The sequence below is a fragment of the Bubalus bubalis genome, chromosome 4 (assembly GCF_019923935.1).
Source record: "Bubalus bubalis isolate 160015118507 breed Murrah chromosome 4, NDDB_SH_1, whole genome shotgun sequence".
Lineage (NCBI taxonomy): Eukaryota > Metazoa > Chordata > Mammalia > Artiodactyla > Bovidae > Bubalus > Bubalus bubalis.
Genome location: NC_059160.1, coordinates 140,693,486 through 140,712,010, shown reverse-complemented (window position 1 = coordinate 140,712,010; position 18,525 = coordinate 140,693,486).

Sequence of the window (18,525 nt, the reverse complement as noted above, 5' to 3'; positions counted from 1 at the left end):
CAACTTCACTTTCCTTTTCACTTTCCTGCATTGGAGAAGGAAATGGCAACCCACTCCAGTATTCTTGCCTGGAGAATCCCAGGGACGGGGGAGCCTGGTGGGCTGCCGTCTATGGGGTCACACAGAGTCGGACACAACTGAAGTGACTTAGCAGCAGCAGCAGACACAAGGCAACCAGGATCAATGATTGGCATAAGATCACCCACTGGGGACAAGGCACAGCTTCTCAGGCATCTCCGATGGGGATAGTTTCCATCTGCTATGTTCAAGTCTCTAGAAAGATAGAGTTGCAACAGCTGGGGAATGGGCATACCAACCAAATAATGGGAATCTACACAGGTCACATGGAGCATTTGATACACTCTGTAGCCAAATTCTATATTCTGTCATACCAGTCAAATCGCAGATGCCAGTTCACAGCTAAGGCATTAATTTAAGTCAAGTAATCAGGAATAAATGGTTAAGAAAACATTTTCACTAAGTGGCAAACAGGAAAATGCATTAAGTATGATCACTACAGTGCTAAGTGGTAATTTTTCCCACACTAGCTTGAGAGCAGATGTTCAGATTTCAGTGGCTCTATTTTTGCCATAAATTCCATGTATATGCATGCTTATTGTGTGGATACAGCTGGCAAACTAAAACTGAGTAGGTACACTGGATAATCACAAGCACATCAAGTAGTGAGTCAAGATACCTGAGTCCTGGTCTAGAAATGATTACTAACAAACTCTGTTTGTTAGTTTGAGGAAGTCAATTCTACTAATTGTGATTCATCTCTAGAGGGCAGATAGGGCAAACAACACATAATTTTAAGACTCAATTTGGCTCAAGTAAATTTTCTTCAGGTTCAAAAAACATAATATGTACCTCTCCTTATATAAGCAATAATCTGAAATGCAGATTATTCCCCACATGAATCAACAGTGATTTGAAAGACCGTAATGAAGAATTTTAAAAAGTGCTTAAGTAGTGGATTAACTTACACCTGCATTTTCAAAACTCTTACTGCAGGAGGAAAAAAAAAAAAAAATATATATATATATATATATTGTATATGTATATATATATACATATATTATTATATACATATACAAAAAATATATGTATATATGTATACTATATATATAATTTGTACAATATATATACAATATACAGTATATATAACATACAATATACATATACAATATATAATATATACAATATTTTATGCAATATATAATAGGTAATATATATTATGCAATATTATATATATAATATTATATGTATAATATGCAATAGTAGATACAATATATATAATATATACTATATATATACAATATAATATACAATATATATAGTATACATATACAAAAATATATATGTGTGTGTGTATATATATATATATATACATATGTACATACACATACATAAAATCACCCTGAGAGAGAGGAAGAAAACAAGCTACAATTGCAAGTCAGTGAGGGAAAGGAGTGATTAAAGAGATCAGGTGTGGTCATTTTTAAATGTCTCCAATTTTGTTGAGAATGGTGTTTTATTGTTTTGTTTTTGACTGACAAATAAGAGAAGCACAAATTTAGAGATTAATAAAAATATTATATATATTTCAAAGGGAATTAGTTTCTCATTTAATCCTCTGATATTACAAAAGAGAACACCAAAGTGAAAAAATATAATATTAGAGATGAAATGGGCAGGAGCATGGGAAAAAACTTCAAAAATCAAGATCAGTTATCAAAGCTCAGGGGCTTTGATCAGAATTAGAAGTGTTCTTCTGTATTGCTAAAGGTAAATATGTCTAGTATCTGTTTTTCCAGAAAATTTGTTATGATTTTATGGTTAATCACCCTGGATTTCCTTAACACATATTCACTCAGAATAACCTGTACTACCATTTTGTTTAATTAAAATTTTTGCCTTTCTCCAAATCCATGAGTAGGATCCATATAATCAGCCCTCAGAATCCACAGGTACCCCATTTTATGTTAAGGACTCGACCATCCACAGATTAGGGTATCTGCAGGGTTTCCTGGTAGCAATATACCGAGGGATGATTCTAAATGCTATTTTCTGGTTATCTAAACCTTATGGGGTCAGAAACAAATATTATGGGTTTCAAAAAGTCACAAAATCCAAGAAGATAATACTAATCTATGAGACAAAGTTGGGGACAAAGTTCCTATGATATACTCTTTCCATCTTTTCTTACAAAGGCCTTGCCATGTGGTATAAGATGCAAATTCTCAAGGTTATGGGGTGAAATAGACAATGAGGAAGATATAATGAAATAGTATAATGGATGAATAGCTTCTGACCCATTCTTCCTTTTTCCTTGATCCCTGCTGAGATCATGTAAGACATCAATAAAATAATCAAGGATACCTCAATTTAGACATGGATGTAATATGTTTTATGCTATTCCAGGACTCACAGTGTTAGAAGAGTGAGGTAGATATCAGGAAACAAGGAGATCACAGGTTTATTCAAGTACAGATCTAGTTAGAATAATATAATAACTGTGCATTGTGATTTAAGGGCAAGCTCACTAGAGTTTAACCATAATCCATAATTATGGACATATTTTACTATGTCAATAATTCTTTAGGCAAAAATTATATTTTATGTTTATACTGTATTAGTAACTTCATTGCTCTAAAATGAGTATTGGTATTCAAAAGAACAATGGAATTATTAATTATGTATAATACTAATATGGCAAATATTTGACCAGAAAATAACATATTTCCTATCATCTTTCATTTAATACTTATTCTTAGCTATGAGGTCTATCTTTCAAATTGTTTCACTAAAATTGTTCTATTCTTTGTTAACTTGTGCCTTAAGTATTTTAAAATAATACAAAACATGGAAAACTCATTACAAATTTGTGATTTAAATCATAAAGTTAAAAAAAAAACTGTGTAAACTTCATAGAATCACATTTTTTAGTCTTAAAGACTATTGTAGATTATCTGGTTAAGCTTCTTATTTCACTGGGAAATCTTCAGACTTGCCAGGTTTAAGATTTTTGCCTAGGGCTAAAGAATTTTGAAAGTAATAGATAAGGTGTGTAATTGATGACTTGTACACTTAGTCCTATTAGTCCTATTAAAAGTTGCTATTCAAAGTGTAATCCGCGGACCACAAGATTTCGCATCAACTGGACATTGGATAGAGATGCAGAATCAGTCACTACTCAAGATTTATTGAATAAGAATGCATAATTTAGTAAAATCTCTGATAATTAATTAAATTTACTTAATCCTTGATGATTAAAGTGTAAAAATCACTTCTCATTAAGAAAAGTTTTGGATTGAACCTGGACTGGCAACTCGTGTTGCCAGTCCAGGTTCGATGCACGATACTGGATGCTTGGGGCTGGTGCACTGGGACGACCCAGAGGGATGGAATGGGGAGGGAGGAGGGAGGAGGGTTCAGGATGGGGAACACATGTATACCTGTGGCAGATTCATTTTGATATTTGGCAAAACTAATACAGTTATGTAAAGTTTAAAAATAAAATAAAATTTAAAAAAAAAATGAAAAAAAAAAAAGAAAAGTTTTGGGTAGAAGGAGATTTCTCACAATAACCTCAGCTCACTTCCATTTTCAACTTTGTTTTCTGAGTTCTAAAACAGTGTTCACCAAAGTAGGATGTTTAAAGTAAGAAGTCTCTCTTGGTATGGGAAGAAAATAATGGAGTTTGCATTTATATATAATCTTGTATCCTATTTAGTTGATCATTTATGTCTTTTTTCCCCAAGATTGATTCTCCACCCTTTTAGGTCCTTCTGTGTGCTGCAGGTAGACTGCTAGAGGCCATAATCATCTAGGTTAATTGTCTTTTGAATTCTAGTCAGGTTTGGGGTGAGATCAGAAGATGCGGGACAAAATTAAGGTGTTTCTCTTCCTGCTCCTATTTGCTTTCTCCTTGGATGCTAGGATCATAGAAGTAGCTGCTTTTCTCTATAGGTGCAGATGTTACTGGAGAGCTTGTTTTGTAAGGTTTCTGCTCTCTCCTTGGCTCTAGGAACCCTAGTTCCTTCCCTTATCTCTTTAGAGAATGGTGTGCTACCATTTTCTGATGCTACTAGTCCCTGATTTCATCAAGAATCTTTACTGATTTTCTTCACCTTACTCTTAGCTCTGTAAATAATGTGTTCATTATTTTCAGAGTTCCCAAATTGTCTCTTTTCTGTAAAGACTCTGACTAGTACATTCATCATTTCCTGTTTGTTTGTTTTATAATTAACCAATCTCATATATATGTATCTCATATCATATGTATATGATAATACACAGGCAGTAATGGAGAAGGGAGCATGGTCAAATATATTTGAAGATCATTGCTAACATCATCCAAATTATAGTATAATTGATTTATTTAAAACTTCACCCTTATACAGAAGCTATTTGTTCTGTAAAGTTTCCTGAGGTCACTGAGATCTATAAGTAGACAGATCAGTCTACTTATATTTTACCTAGATAAATTCCACACCATTTCTCTTATCCTTGTCAGCCATTGATTTGTCAGTCCTTTTAACAAAATATATTTGGCAAAACCAATACAATATTGTAAAGTTTAAAAATAAAATTAAAAATATATATAAAGAGAAAAAACATGCATAAAAACACAAATTATTTATTTTAATTTGATTCATTTATTAGTTTTTAGGTATACATATACCTGATAACTGGCAAAAATGCAGCCTCCTTTTATCATTTGTTGTTAGGAAATTTGGCAGCAATACTTACCTGTTCCTCTTGCTACCAGACAGGAGATTGCTATATCTTCTCTAGAAAAACAGAGTCATCAAAAAGAAAAACCTATTAAAACGGACAAGAGGACTCTCCCCAATAATTGTGAAGGCAGTACAAAGAATGTAAAAAACACATTAGGAATAGAAGAAACTTTAAAAACCAAACTCAAGGTTATTAAATAGCTTCAGTGAGACACTGCAACAATGAAACAAAAATATTATTAGGTCTCAGAGAATAGATTTATGTCTTTAAAATGAAAATACAATTGCAGGCCAATAAAATGTTTTAAAAAGGCAATTTTAGGAATAAAAACTTTAATAAAAAGTAAAAATGGGAGTAAATCTGTTAGGAAGAGACAGTAAGGTCAAACAGAGTGGGACAGAACAGGGGGAAAAGAAATAAAGTGCTATTTAGTAACTCAACAACAAAATAATAAAATTACCAAAAATAGAGAACAGAGGTTTAGTTCAGTTCAATCACTAAGTTGTGTCCCACTCTTTGTGACCCAATGGACTACAACATGCCAGGCCTCCCTCTGCATCACCAACTCCCAGAGTTTACTCAAACTCACATCCATTGAGTCGGTGATGCCATCCAATCATCTCATCCTCTGTTGTTCCCTTCATCACCCACCTTCAATCTTGTCCAGCATCAGGGTCTTTTCAAATGAGTCAGTTATTCACATCAGGTGGCCAAATTATTCAAGTTTCAGCTTCAGCATCAGTCCTTCCAATGAATATTCAGGACTGATTTCCTTTAGGATGGATTGGTTAGATCTCCTTGCTGTCCAAGGGACTCTCAAGAGTCTTCTCCAACACCACAGCTCTAAAGTATCAATTCTTCAGTGCTCAGTTTTCTTTATAGTCCAACTCTCACATACATACATGACTACTGGAGAAACCATAGCTTTGACTAGACTTTGACTAGAAACCATAGCTTTGACTTTACTTTTGTTGGCAAAGTAATGTCTCCGATTTTTAATATTCTGTCTAGCTTGGTCATAACTTTTCTTCCAAGGAGCAAACATCTTTTAATTTCATGGCTGCAGTCACCACTGTAGTGATTTTGGAGCCCCCCAAAATAAAGTCTGTCACTGCTTCCACTGTTTCCCCATCTATTTGCCATGAAGTGATGGGACTGGATGCCATGATCTTAGTTTTCTGAATGTTGAGTTTTAAGCCAATTTTTTCACTTTACTCTTTCACTTTCATCAAGAGGCTCTTTAGTTCCTGTTCGTTTTCTCTCATAAGGGTGGTGTCATCTGCATAACTGAGGTTATTGATATTTCTCCCAGGAATCTTAATTCTAGCTTGTGCTTCATTCAGTCCAGCATTTCTCATGATGTACTCTGAATGCAAGTTAAATAAGCAGGGTAACAATATACAGCTTTGACAAACAGAGGAAATGAAGATGAAGTTTTTGATGAAACTATTTGGGCATACACTACACAATTGAAGCCTGTGAGTTTTTCCATACTGAATGGGTCCATCAAGTAAAATGTACAAAAAAGAGCTATATCAAAGCTCATCACTATGAAACTACAGAACATTTGTGCCTAAGAAAGTGAAAGTGAAAGAAATTGAAGTCGCTCAGTTGTGTTCAACTCTTTGTGACTCAATGGACTGTAGCCTACCAGGCTTCTCCATCCATGAGATTTTCCAGGCAAGAGTACAGGACTGGGTTGCCATTTCCTTCTCCAGAGGATCTTCCCGACTCAGGGATCAAACCCAGGTCTCCCACATTGTGGGCAGCTGCTTTACCCTCTGAGCCACCAGGGAAGCGTAAGAGGCGATCCTAAATACTTCCGAGATGGGAAATAAAAATAACATTGTTAATAGAAGATCAGGCTTTATAATATCAGTTTTCTCAAACAGACAAGACGGAAGCTTGAGACCATAATGTGATATCTGAAAATTTATTGAAAATGACTTCCAATGCAGAATTCCATACATGGCCAATTAAAACTGAGGGTTGTTCAAGATATTCTTGTACATGAAGGGTTTCAAAAATGTTATCCTTCCTACACTCATTCCTTAGACACTACTAAAAGGATGTACTCTATCAAAACAAGAGAATAAATCAAGAAAGAGGAAGTCAAGGGGATCAAGGAACTGTCAATTCAATATAGAAAAAGATTTAAGGGATTTTACTTGATAATGGTGAAGATAGATTACAGAACAGCAACTATGTAGCAAGCCTAGAGAAAAGTCATTTAAGAAATAAGTTCTAGGACAGATGCTGCCAACAGGGGGTGGGAACAAAGTAATTTATAGATTATTTCATGCATTTGAATGTATTGGGAGGAAATTTGTGTTTTGAAAGAGAAAAAAAAAAAATCAAACCAAAAAATGAGCAGTTAACCCCAAAAAGTAATGTGTGTGTGTGTGTGTGTGTGTATACCACTAAAGAACATGTGTATAATGTTTTAGTAAATTATAATCATTGAAAATAGATATAAAACATTGTAATAAAGATTATGAAAGCACAATTATGACCCTCCATGGTGAAACTATTATTACTTAATATTTGTTATTAATAGACAAGTGATTTAAATATAAGCAAGTTACTGAAAAATATATGGCTAAGTACCATAAATTAAAACAATTAACAACATTGAAAATTGTTGCTTCTGGGAGGCAGTGATGGTTAATATCTCACAAATGTTCCTTTCAGTACCACCCAGACACTTTAGTTTGCTGTAACTGATACTGACTATAAAATAAAATACATGTAAATTCCACTTATACAGTCCCAGTTTTCAAGAGCCATATACAATTACTCAAATCTATATAATATTGGAGATATTTATTCAATATTTTACTTTATGGCAGCAACTTTTAAATTAATAGCTCACAGTGATAAGGCAATTTTTCCTCAAGGAAACTTGAATATAAACACAGGAACAAACTCTTTTCATCTTCTCTGGACCTCACATCAGTTTCTACTTTTGCCGTGACTCTGTTGCAATTCGGGAATCTTTCCACGAACAGTTCAATTCCCTTAGTAATTATACTTCATTTTAAGAATATGACTTTTAAAGAGAACTGATTATAATGCTTTATGAGACAGTGTCATAATCATGAAATTTCTGTGTTGCATTTCAGATGTTCTATAAATTATATTCTTTATTAGAAAGTTCATAGTGTGCTCCAGATATCTGGAACATTGCTATTACCTAATTTATGGTTAAAATTTCCCTATGTATCAGTAGGGAAAACAACTAGACCATTCAGGTATGACATAAATCAAATCCCTTATGACTATACAGTGGAACTGACAAATAGAATGAAAGGATTAGATCTGATAGACAGAGTACCTGAAGAACTATGGACAGAGGTTCATGACAGGAGGTGTAATCAAGACCATCCCCACAAAAGAAGAAATGCAAAAAGACAAAATGGTTGTCTGAGGAGGCCTTAAAAATAGCTAAGAAGAGAAGTGAAAGGAAAAGGAGAAAAGAAAAGATATACACATCTGAATGCAGTGTTACAAAGAATAGCAAGGAGAGATAAACCCTTCCTCAGTGATCAATGCAAAGAAATAGAGGAAAACAATAGAATGGGAGAGACTAAAGATCTCTTCAAGAAAATTAGAGATACCAAGGGAACATTTCTGCAGAGATAGTGACAATAAAGGACACAAATGATACGGACCTAACAGAAGCAGAAGATTTTAAGAAGAGGTGCAAAAATACACAGAATGATACAAAAAAGATCTTCATGACCCAGATAACCATGATGGTGTGATCACTCACCTAGAGCCAGACATCCTGGAGTCTGAAGTCAGGTGGGCCTTAGGAAGCATTATGAACAAAGCTAGCAGAGTAGACAGAATTCCAACTGAGCTACTACAAATCTTAAAAGATGATGCTCTGAAAGTGTTGCACTCAATATGCCAGCAAATATGGAAAACTCAGCAGTGGCCACAGGACTAGAAAAGGTCAGTTTTCATTCCAATCCCAAAGAAAGGCAATGACAAAGAATGTTAAAACTACCACCCAATGGTACTCATCTCAACACACTAGCAATGTAATACTCAGAATTGTCCAAGTTAGGCTCCAACAATACATGAACTTAGAGCTTCCAGATATTCAAGCTGAATTTAGAAAAGGCAGAGGAACAAGAGACCAAATTGCCAACATCCACTGGATCATCGAAAAAGCAAGAGAGTTCCAGAAAAACATCTCCTTCTGCTTTATTGACTATGTTATAGCCTTTGACTGTGTGGATCAGAACAAACTAGAAAATTCTTAAAGAGACAGGAATACCAGATGACCTTACCTGCCTTCCGAGAAATTTGTATGCAGGTCAAGAAGCAAGAGTTAGCACCAGATGTGGAATAAAGGACTGGTTTCAAATTGAGAAGACTACATCGAGGCTGTATATTATCACCCTGCTTATTTAACTTATATGCAGAGTACAACATGTGAAATGCCAGGCTGGATGAAGCACAACCTGGAATCAAGATTACCAGGAGAAATAATCAATAACCTTAGTTATGAAGATGACGTCACCCTTATGGCAGAAAATGAAGAGAAACTAAAGAGCCTTTTGATGAAAGTGAAAGAGGAGAATGAAAAACCTAGTTTAAAACTCAACATTCAAAAAACTAGGATTATGGCATTTTATCAAATCACTTCATGAAAATAGATGTGGAAACAATGGAAACTTTGAGAGACTTTATTTTCTTGAGCTTTAAAATCACGGCAGATGGTAAGAGCAGTCATGAAATTAAAAGACACTTGCTATGACTAACCTAGACAGCATATTAAAAAGCAAAGACATTACTTTGCTGACAAAGTTCCATCTAGTCAAAGCTATGATTTTTCCAGTAGTCATGTATGGATGTGAGAGTTGGACCATAAAGGAAGCTGAGCACTGAAGAATTGATGCTTTTGAATTGTGGTGTTGGAGAAGACTCTTGAGAGTCCCTTGGACTGCAAGGAGATCCAACCATTCAATCCTAAAGGAAATCAGTCCTGAATATTAATCGGAAGGACTGATGCTGAAGCTGAAACTCCAATACTTTGGCCATCTGATGCAAAGAACTAACTTATTGGAAAAAACGCTGATTCTAGGAATGATTGAAGGCAGGAAGAGAAGGGGACACCAGGGAATGAGATGTTTGGATGGCATCAGCGGCTAGATGAACATGAATGAGTTTGAGCAAGCTCTGGGAGTTAGTGATGGAGAGGGAAGGCTGGTGTGCTGCAGTCCATGGGGTTGTAAAGAGTTGGGCACGGCTGAGTGACTGAATTCATGTATCATGTCTACCATGACTGCCTCCTAAAGTTGTATGGAAAGACTTGATATGTTCTCCTTATTGGATATCAGGATATCATTGTTATTTTCCTTTTACTCACCTCACTGACATCAGATCAGTCACTCAGTTGTGTCCAACTCTTTGCAACCCCATGAGTTGCAGCACACCAGGCCTCCCTGTCCATCACTAACTCCCGGAGTTCACTCAAACTCACATCCATCGAGTCAGTGATGCCATCTAGCCATCTCATCCTCTGTCATCCCCTTCTCCTCTTGCCCCTAATCCCTCCCAGCATTAGAGTCTTTTCCAATGAGTCAACTCTTCGCATGAGGTGGCCAAAGTACTGGAGTTTCAGCTTTAGCATCATTCCTTCCAAAGAAATCCAGGGGCTGATCTCCTTCAGAATGGACTGGTTGGATCTGCTTGCAGTCCAAGGGACTCTCAAGAGTCTTCTCCAACACCACAGTTCAAAAGCATCAATTCTTCGGCACTCAGCCTTCGTCACAGTCCAACTCTCACATCAATACATGACCACAGGAAAAACCATAGCCTTGACTAGACGAACCTTTGTTGGCAAAGTAATGTCTCTGCTTTTGAATATACTATCTAGGTTGGTCATAACTTTCCTTCCAAGGAGTAAGCGTCTTTTAATTTCATGGCTGCAGTCACCATCTGTAGTGATTTTGGAGCCCAGAAAAATAAGATCTGACACTGTTTCCACTGTTTCCCCATCTATTTCCCATGAAGTGATGGGACCGGATGCCATGATCTTCATTTTGTGAATGTTGAGCTTTAAGCCTACTTTTTCATTCTTCACTTTCACTTTCCTCAAGAGGCTTTTGAGTTCCTCTTCACTTTCTGCCATACGGGCGGTGTCATCTGCATATCTGAGGTTATTGATATTTCTCCTGGCAATCTTGATTCCAGCTTGTGTTTCTTCCAGTCCAGCATTTCTCATGATGTACTCTGCATATAAGTTAAATAAACAGCCTTGACGAACTCCTTTTCCTATTTGGAACCAGTCTGTTGTTCCATGTCCAGTTCTAACTGTTGCTTCCTGACCTGCATACAAATTTCTCAAAAGGCAGATCAGGTGGTCTGGTATTCCCATCTGTTGAAGAATTTTCCACAGTTTCTTGTGATCCACACAGTCAAAGGCTTTGGCATAGTCAATAAAGCAGAAATAGATGCTTTTCTGGAACTCTCTTGCTTTTTCCATGATCCAGCAGATGTTGGCAATTTGATCTCTGGTTCCTCTGCCTTTTCTAAAACCAGCTTGAACATCAGGAAGTTCACGGTTCACATATTGCTGAAGCCTGGCTTGGAGAATTTTGAGCATTACTTTACTAGCATGTGAGATGAGTGCAATTGTGCGGTAGTTTGAGCATTCTTTGGCATTGCCTTTCTTTGGGATTGGAATGAAAAGTGACCTTTTCCAGTCCTGTGGCCACTGCTGAGTTTTCCAAATTTGCTGGCATATTGAGTGCAGCACTTTCACAGCATCATCTTTCAGGATTTGGAATAGCTCAACTGGAATTGCATCACCTCCACTAGCTTTGTTTGTAGTGATGCTTTCTAAGGCCCACTTGACTTCCCATTCCAGGATGTCTGGCTCTAGGTCAGTGATCACACCATCGTGATTATCTGGGTCGTGAAGAAGGCTTTCTTATCTCTTCTTGCTATTCTTTGGAACTCTGCATTCAGATGTTTATATCTTTCCTTTTCTCCTTTGCTTTTCACTTCTCTTCTTTTCACAGCTATTTGTAAGGCCTCCCCAGACAGCCATTTTGCTTTTTTGCATTTCTTTTCCATGGGGATGGTCTTGATCCCTGTCTCCTGTACAGTGTCATGAACCTCATTCCATTGTTCTTTAGGCACTCAGAGCTAGGACCTTAAATCGATTTCTCACTTCCAGTGTATAATCATAAGGGATTTGATTTAGGTCATACCTGAATGGTTTAGTGGTTTTCCCTACTTTCTTCAATTTCAGTCTGAATTTGTCAATAAGGAGTTCATGGTCTGAGCCACAGTCAGCTCCTAGTCTTGTTTTTGCTGGCTATATAGAGCTTCTCCATTTTTGGCTGCAAAGAATATAATCAATCTGATTTCAGTGTTGACCATCTGGTGATGTCCATGTATAGAGTCTTCTCTTGTGTTGTTGGAAGAGGGTGTTTGTTATGACCAGTGCATTTTCTTGGCAAAACACTATTAGTCTTTGCCCTGCTTCATTCCATATTCCAAGGCCAAATTTTCCTGTTACTCCAGGTGTTTCTTGACTTCCTACTTTTGCATTCCAGTCCCGTATAATGAAAAGGACATCTTTTTTGGGTGTTCGTTCTAAAAGGTCTTGTAGGTCTTCATAGAACCGTTCAACTTCAGCTTCTTCAGCATTACTGGTTGGGGCATAGACTTGAATTACTGTGATATTGAATGGTTTGCCTTGGAAATGAACAGAGATCATTCTGTCGTTTTTGAGATTGCATCCAAGTACTGCATTTCGGACTCTTTTGTTGACCATGATGGCCACTCCATTTCTTCTGAGGGAATCCAGCCTGCAGTAGTAGATATAATGGTAATCTGAGTTAAATTCACCCATTCCAGTCCATTTCAGTTCGCTGATTCCTAGAATGTCAACATTCACTCTTGCCATCTCTTATTTGACCACTTCCAATTTGCCTTGATTCATGGACCTGACATTCCAGGCTCCTATGCAATATTGCTCTTTACAGCATCGGACCTTGCTTCTATCATCAGTTACATCCACAGCTGGGTATTGTTTTTGCTTTGGCTCCATCCCTTCATTCTTTCTGGAGTTATTTCTCCACTGATCTCCAGTAGCATATTGGGCCCCTACTGACCTGGGGAGTTCCTCTTTCAGTATCCTATCATTTTGCCTTTTCATACAGTTCATGGGGTTCTCAAGGCAAGAATACTGAAGTGGTTTGCCATTCCCTTCTCCAGTGGACCACATTCTGTCATAGCTCTCCTCATTCCTGAAAGGCATAAAATAGTTATTATATTTGATATTGATACAAGTCAGAATATATTTATTTTCTTTTCCTACTTGTCTAATGACTGTTATCTTGGACTATAACTTTGAACTGTGTGAATAGTGGCCATGTCTGTATTCAAAGCCTGATCTAGATGACCTACAGAAGAATCTTTAAATCTGTTATTGACATTTAAACCTCTCTCTCATTTATTCTTCTGTAAATTATATTTCTGTATCAGTGCTAACATATATTGTTTTCTATTTTTATTTGAGATAAATATGTACCTTGATTATTCCTTAAAGCAGGCAAACTAACAATGTTGGGTAACCGAGGGAAAAGCCAGGTAAAATACTATTATGTCTGATGGATCTATTTTTACATATTTTAGGCATAGCTATTAAGTCCAGGTTCTTTGCAGGATACAGGAAGCTTGGGGCTGGTACACTGGGATGATCCAGAGAGATGGGATGGGGAGGGAGGTGGGCGGGGGGTTCAGGATGGGGAACACGTGTACACCTGTGGCGGATGCATGTTGATGTATGGCAAAACCAATACAATATTGTAAAGTAAAATAATAATAATAAAATTAAAAAAAGATTTTATCAAGTATTAAAGGTTTTTTTTTTTTTTTAAATCCTTTGTTTTTCTAAATGATTTAAACTGTGTATATGTATATGTCAGAGGCTTCCCCGATGACTCCGCAGGTAAGGTGTCTGCATGCAATACAGGAGATGCATGAGATGTGGTGTCTATCCATGGATCAGGAAGATCTGCTGGAGGAGGAAATGGAAACCCACCCCAGTATTCTAGACTGGAATATCCCATGGACAGAGGAGTCTGGCAGGCTACAGTCTATAGGGTCACAAAGTCAGACATAACTGAGCATGGCATGACATGTATATGACAATACTTATTGCAGTGATTACTATAAAAATATTGTAACAGAAATACTAGTTTAAAAATAACTATAATTTAAATCCAATACACTCAGTTTATATTTCTTTTGTTATTCTGTCATCTTCTCTATTCTATCATTAAATTCATGATTCACTTTTGTTGAAATGTGAGGGGCACACAAAATATAAAAAAGCAATCAAATGGAATCTAGATAATAAATAGAATGTGAGTCTTTATCAGACTAACTTGGTTGGATTATAAAACTTTGTGGATAGACAGTGGCATGACATATGAAAAAAGATGATATCAGCTAGAAAAAAATATTAAAGATAATTCTGAATATTTTGACCTTTGCACAGCCATATAAAATAGAGGCAGTCCTGAACATTTTCTTTGTTCTAAAATGGAATATATGTCATCCAAGGAGTCTGTCATCTCATGCCTTTATATTTCTATAAAAAACCTTCTGGATAGAATTAAATATAAAACCAAAGAGAGGTTATCCTTTTTCATTTAAAAAATCTACAATTCTCATGGAATGAAAAATATTATTGCAAAATATGGAAATTGAGAATATATTTTAAGCTTCATTTAATGATTTAAATGAACATTTTGGTTAAAAATGACTATGCACAGAAATACTCTCATTTTAAATGAAAAAAAGTGAAATAATTCTTATTGCATTTAATATGTATCCATTATTTTTCAGAGGAGGGAACTAAGGTGAGAAATGATGAGTGATTTTTCTAAAAGTCACACAGTAAGAAACGAATCACCAGTCCAGGTTCGATACAGGATCCTTGGGGCTGGTGCACTGGGTAAAAATCACACAGTAAATTAATAGTACAGATACAACTAATCAAATCCCTTGTTTCTCAACTCAGTTTCTCTTATATTGTGCTTGAGTTTCAAACATTTTGAGCATTTAAGTGAATTCATTTTTAGAACTAAAATAGTACAATGATCACTTTTGATAATAGTTGTGCTTTTAGTATTTGTTGGTTAAAACTGTCACAGTATCCAATACTGTTTATGGAATTAGTTTATTCTTATGGGTTAAAAAAGATAAGATGTAGACTTAAATAATATATTTTATGAGTTAAAGACAGATGAACATAAAATATGTTATAATATAATCTTATAACATCACAAAGTAAGGGGTTATAGAAGAAGGGATGGTTCGGAAGCTTCAGGGACAGCTTCATCTAAGAGAATGGAGAGCATTTCGGCGAAAGCATAGAAGTGCAAGAGAGCAAAGTGGAACTAGGAACTACATAGTGTAGAACAGGGGTCCCCAAACCCAGGACGGGACTGGTATCAGTCCATGGCCCATTAAGAGCTGGCCACACAGCAAGAGATATTTACAGCCACTCCCTATTGCTTGCCTTACCACCAGAGCTCCTCCTCTGTCAGCTGCATAATAAATATAATGCACTTGAATCATCTGGAAACCATCCCCACTCCCCGGTCCGTGGAAAAATTGTCTTCCATGAAACTGGTCCCTGGTGCCAAAAAAGGTTGATAACCACTGACATAGAATGTGAAGTCAAAGGATATTGAGGTGGTAAGACAGCAGATCAGATTTTACAGGACTTTCAAAGTCGTACCTAATAATTTAGATTTCTACTGAAGCCAAAAGGAAGCAACTGAAGAACCGAGGAGAGAGCAAGATCATAGGTGGATGTAAGAAGCACTATATTCACAGCAGAGTAAGACTAGACTGAAGGAGATGAAACTAGAGAAGCAAAAAGTATGATGAAATGACTGTTGAAAATTTCATTCAAGGTATAGTGAATGTCTAGACTACTGGGGTAGATGTTAGATAATTAGGACTTAATAGATTAAACAGACTTTTAAAGTTTTGCTCATGTATTGATTTTAAGGTAAATGAAATAAAGAAAAGATATCAGTTAGTGTTTGCAAGTGAAAGGAAATTAATCAGTTATTATAAAAATAGATTGTAGTTACTCCCTAGGTAGAGATCAATTCCCAGGAAGAATAAAGTAGGATACAAAGAATTTGAAATATTGACTCCTTCAGAATGTTAACTCTTATGAGCTACATAGCAAAATAATAATTCACAAATCAGATTGAGAGTAAGAGGTCAAAGGCATATAATGTACATGGAAAGGGAAAATTATCTCAGAAACCAAGGGTGAAAAAACGTTTGAAAAAGGAGAAAATGGTCATCAGTGACAAAAGGCCAGGAAATCAAGAAAAGTGGAGTCTGAAGAATGTTCACGGGATTTCTGTACTAGAAATTTAGGAAAATTGTGTTGATGAGGTAAAAATTCAGATCTAAATTGGAGGTGCTAATTTGGGGACTTAATTGCAGCATGGCTTTTCATTCTCAAAAGTTTGGTGGAAATATGCAATAGAACATAGAAGAAACTTAAAGGAAAAATGACATCTTTTGTGGAAAAAAATATATGAAACATATGCATGGAGGGGCTTTCTTGGTGGCTCAGTTGTAAAGAATCTGCCTACAATGCAGGAGACCTGGGTTTGATTCCTGGGTTGGGAAGAAAAAGGATTACTGGAGAGGGATATGGCAACACACTCCAGTATTCTTGCCTGGGAAATCCTGTGACAGAGGAGCTTAGCAGGCTACAGTCTGTGCGGTCACAAGAGTCAAACATGGTTTAGTGATTAACCACCAATGTTCATAAAGGAAGAAACAAATGTAGAGGAAGACAGAGGCTATTTGATGAAATAAAGATGTTGAGTATTTGGGAAGGGAAGTTAAAAACCAAAGACAAAATTAAAATTCCTTGATATAAATCTGAACATTACTTTCTTGACTTAAAGAGTAAGGAATAAATGCCATGGGTAATGTGATAAAGGGGTAAAGACAAAGGAAAATAACAAAGCAAAATAATAAGAATGAGATTGTTTTTCTGTGGTTTCCATACAAGTCTGTGCTGATTCTGGGGATGGCCATATGTGGGTGGGCAGATAAAAGTTTCCAATAATATATTTAATGTTCTCAGGCTCAAACCAATTAATAGGCATTTATATTATTTTAGAAATGGAAGCATTAGTCACCTACAAAGGTCCTTCTCAAACTAATAAGTCATAAATCAAGTGTCAATCTCCTGATATCAAGCTTAATTCTTAGTATCTCATTGATAGTCAGGTAATTTCTACCAAATTCAATCAATCAACTACCAAGCATATTTTAAAGTATCATGTATATGACACTGATCTTTAGGGGGCTCCCTTTATAGTTCAGTTGGTAAAGAATCTGCCTGCAAAGAAGACTCAGTTTCAATTTCTGGGTTGGGAAGATCCCCTGGAGAAGGAAATGGCAATCTACTCCACTATTGTTGCCTGGAGAATCCCATGGATTCTTAGCGACTAAACCACCACTAAGCAGATTTTAAGATATTGTCTTTATCTTTGAAATTCTAAGAATCTAAGGCAGTACTTAATGCAAGAACAAGTGCATGCGTGTATGTGCATTCAATCTTGTCCAACTCTTTGCAAGCCAGCCACACTTCTCTGTGCAAGGAATTTTCCGGGCAAGAATACCGGAGTGGGTTGTTATTTGCTTCTCCAGGGGATCTTCCTGACTGGGGATTAAACCCGTGTTTCTTGCATTTGTATGCGGGTTCTTTACCACAGAGCCACCAGGGAAGCCTGAAGGACAAGTGACAAGGCGGTATATATTTGCCAAATTTCTTAACTGGATTACTAATTATAAATTAGAGTAGAAGTAAAATCAAGTTTGAATATTTAAGCAATTATTAAGCTATGGAGGATGAGCTGAAATTTTGACCTGAAGTATCTTACAGTAAAGTTTAGAAAAAAAAGTAAATATTTCCCAGTTACTTTTTAAGAATAAAAGGCAGCACTTGTCAAATGATAAATGGCAGAAGTGAAATATTTATAATATAATTGGGATAATGTTGGAATAGTTAACCATAAACTAAAATATTTAAATGGGTTTAACATTTCATGAGAAAGATACATAAGTAATTAGATAAAAGAAACAGAGATTTGAAAAAAAAATAAAAGAAAGTGAAGAGAAGTAACAGGCACATGAAAACATTTTTCTTTTAGAAGAACTGAATAGACAAATGCCTACAAAGATTACAGACTACATTGGATTAACTGGATTAATTCTCAGCTACAACTAAACCAACGGTCTATTTGCAATGACCCTGGCTCACAGTCAAACACTGCATTCTGTGTCATCACTCCTTCTACTGAAAATAAATAAATAAAAATAAAGGCATAAAGTAGAAAGATTGGGGAATCTGTCTTAGGAAACATTAAATAATAATGACACAACTGTCAGCAAGTGAATGGGGGACTTAGAGCACTATTTAGAGTGGACCTCTTAGTTGAAGGAATTTGAGGGGAAGGCAATATGAATGGAGGAATCTACATCCAAAACTAAACTAAAAATGGCAAGCTATTTATGCAACAGTAACGACACTGGCAATATCCAAACATATGACACATTTTCGAGGGATTAAAAATAAAATTGTATTAGAGTGGAATACACATGTGTGGCTTTGAAAGTCAGTGAGAAGAGATTGTACTTAAAGCAGTTAAGATTTAAGAAGCCACTAAAATGTTTGGAAGCCCTTAAAATGTTTGGAGTAAG